Raw genomic sequence first — 3583 nt, forward strand, 5'->3', positions numbered from 1 at the left:
CTCACGCGGTCTGCACGTCCAGCACGAACGCTGGTCCAACTGAGGCGCCAGGTGGAAATGGCATGGCAAGCCGTTCCACAGGACTACATCCAGCATCTCTACGATCGTCTCCATGGGAGAATAGCAGCCTGCATTGCTGCGAAAGGTGGATATACACTGTACTAGTGCCGACATTGTGCATGCTCTGTTGCCTGTGTCTATGTGCCTGTGGTTCTGTCAGTGTGATCATGTGATGTATCTGACCCCAGGAATGTGTCAATAAAGTTTCCCCTTCCTGGGACAATGAATTCACGGTGTTCTTATTTCAATTTCCAGGAGTGTATTTATGCCAACGCATGTATTGAACACCTCAAAACAATGTTCTCCAAAATCCTTTAAAACTTATACTGTAACAATGTTGTTACGATGTACGTTCTTTGTACTTTGTGATAATGTTTATCTTCTGCAATATTATACTTGCAGCTAACAGTGCTTGCACCTTGTCTACAAAATATGACAGTACACATGTGATGTGTTAAGACAGTGAAAGGAACATGTGTCCACTGGAGGTACTCTCTTTTACTTATTTTATTTTTTCCGTTAGCTATACGTTTAGTTTTTGTCAAAAGAAACCCAAAACCATGTTCTTAAATAGTTTTTTGTTTCTCCACTAGACAGTGTCATATGTTCCTCCAAACTATCGTAACACAACACAGACACACAGGTCATACTAATATATGTAAATCCACCTGTTCATGGAGGTTTAAGCCTTTGAAACGTGTCGCGGAGATAAAAAAACAATGACTGATAACAGTAACCTTCTTGTTTCTTTTAATCCTATTATGATACTTTTTGAGATATATGTCACATATTTTAATATTTTTTCATCCCTGCAATGAACAACAACACATCCAAACCGGCTGCATCCAAGGCGAGCTGTTGCTATAGTGCGTTTAAAATTAGTTGCGACTTTTGACGTTTGGCTCACCGGAGGGCACACGACGCCGTTGCCCAGGTAACACCAATGCCGAGCCGGCTTTCCCTACCACGCCGCCAGCAGTTCGGTTAGTAAAGCGCCCCTGTTGCCACGCTGTGGATAAACAGTACTATGTCGTGCCGCGCATTAGATGCAACCACGATCATTAGTTCTCGTTGTAAAATGATATTTTCTGGTGCTGAAGTGTTCTGCAGTAATCACGTATTGAACTAGTGTTTTGTGTTGGCATTGCGTTAGTAAAAACAGTGCAGCACGTCTGAACACGAGATTCGCAATAAAAGTTATGGTCCAAGAACACGTTCACTGGGTGTAAAGATAATGTTGATCTGCACAATATTCCTCCGAATTCGACAATAGTAATGGGCAATGTGCCATATCACTCCGCCGTGATGGATAAAGCTTCAACAATGCATGGAGGAAAGAGAATATTTTGCTCTGGGTACAAAGAAATATTCCGTTGGATAAAGGTGAACATAACTTGGGTAAGGCGGTGTTAATGGTACTTGTTGTACAAGGCAAAAACTCCACGCTACCAGGTCGATGAACTGGCTGACGCTGAAAGTGCACAGTTTAATCAGGCTTCCTCCATATCATGCTTATTTAAATCCGACTGAGAATATATGAGCCTAGGTGAAAAGTAATGTGGCAGAGCAGACATTTATTTATGAAGGACTATGACAAGTTTCGAGTAATACTTAACTTCTCTTGTGCCATGTCTAAACACAGCCGGGTTTACAAATATTCGACCCACTACCATTCTAATGCAGTTGAAATTGTGACAGAATCCTAAAACAGTGTGCTATTAAACTAACAACTGAGGGCAAGACAGGTCAATAGTTATGAGAAAGCCCATTCTCAGTACTAAAATAAACTTGTAATTCTTCACGTATATTATTGCAAAATCCACAGCAAATCTAGTTTCATCAGTTATTGGTGGTCCTTAAATGTTACATTATTTCATCTAAAAAACTGTAGTTGCTTGAATATCTCGTTAGATACGGAAGTTCCGCGCATCACTCATACTGCATCTTCACGTGCTATCATTTTCCAAAAACTTGTTACGGTACCTCAGACCGTTTATGAGATATGAGGGATTTATTAACATTTTATTCTGGCTCTTTCTATGGCGCGTGTGTTTGTGACAGGGCCCTTTACTTACATTCCGTTTACACTGGAGACAGAGGGCGATATCCTTCCAAGTTTAAAGACTAATTCAATATGTCATCCAAATTTCATACGCAGCTGCATATGATCTAACACGCACCAAACGCAAATTCATGGCTACCCATGTTTTTCACTACAAACTCTATGAATTTCCTGCAGTAGTTTCCCTAACATCGAAATATCACATTAACTGCACATTGAGTTATTGTGATCGCTTCTCAGTTTTGGTTATTGATAACTTGATACCACTGTCTGAGTTTAATGTGTACAGCACCGAAGATGATCACTATGTGATCGAAAATCGATTCTGCTATCAATAAAACATCAATATTACGACCAACGCTAACCTTCCTTTTAATTTAACTATTACCAATAACGAAATGATACGCAGTTCATCATGAAGCTGACGAATAAACCTATAAGATGTGCGAGAATCAGAGTTTATTCCAGAATAGTTATCGCAGCCTGCTGCGGTATGGGTTCGCGTCTTTCGCTGTCCAATGTGGCCCCAAGACGCTGCTTGGAACGTTTCCCTAAGCGCGTCAGTTGCAAGACGGGTATTTTTTGATGATGTTACTAGGTGTGTTAATATTTGTAAAGGAAAATGATGTATTTGAAGAACTGTGGTCTGGGAAACAGTTGTCAGGCAACAGTATCCATGTCTGCCATGGCAGCACTGTGGAGTCATTGAATCTGACAGCGAGTAGTGGATAGCTGCTGCGTGCAGCAGGTGTTTTTTCTCGTTGAGCGTACATTGTAATGCAGGGACGCATTCTTGGAACTAGGTGAGTCGCAGATTTAATACGAGAAGCAATGATGACTCAGTAGAGTGGCTGGATAATATACGGACATAAAGAAGGTTTCCGAATGAAGAACAAGGTATTACTTGATGAGGTAAAACGTTTATTTTTATTTTTGTAGACCTGTATTGTTGGACCACTTCACCCTCGTCACAGTCGAGTTTTTGATAATTATTCTATTGATTGATCTTCTGAGTTAATTTACTAGACCACGGAAGTTATTAGATTAAATGAATTTTCGTATTAAAAGTCTATAATTGTATTCTTTGACACGTTCCTTCCTAACTGAAATATCAGAACTTACAAGGTTCAGTCATGTGTTTCATTGGCATTCTGTGTGAAGATTATGAACCCAATTTCCCTGGACAACTGTAGGTAGTTTGTAGTTAATACTTGTTTAGCTGTTGCGTAGTCTTGCTGTTTCTGCCAGTGCTCCATTTTGCAGGTGAGATTCACGATACGTGATTGTTTCGTTTCCTTTGCGCAATACAGGTTCTGGTTGGTTCAAATGGCTCTGAGCACTATGGGACTTAACTTCTTTGGTCATCAGTCCCCTAGAACTTAGAACTACTTAAACCTAACGACATCACACACATCCATGCCCGAGGCAGAATTCGAACCTGCGACCGTAGCGGTCGCGCGT

The sequence above is a fragment of the Schistocerca piceifrons genome, chromosome 2, assembly GCF_021461385.2.
Source record: "Schistocerca piceifrons isolate TAMUIC-IGC-003096 chromosome 2, iqSchPice1.1, whole genome shotgun sequence".
Lineage (NCBI taxonomy): Eukaryota > Metazoa > Arthropoda > Insecta > Orthoptera > Acrididae > Schistocerca > Schistocerca piceifrons.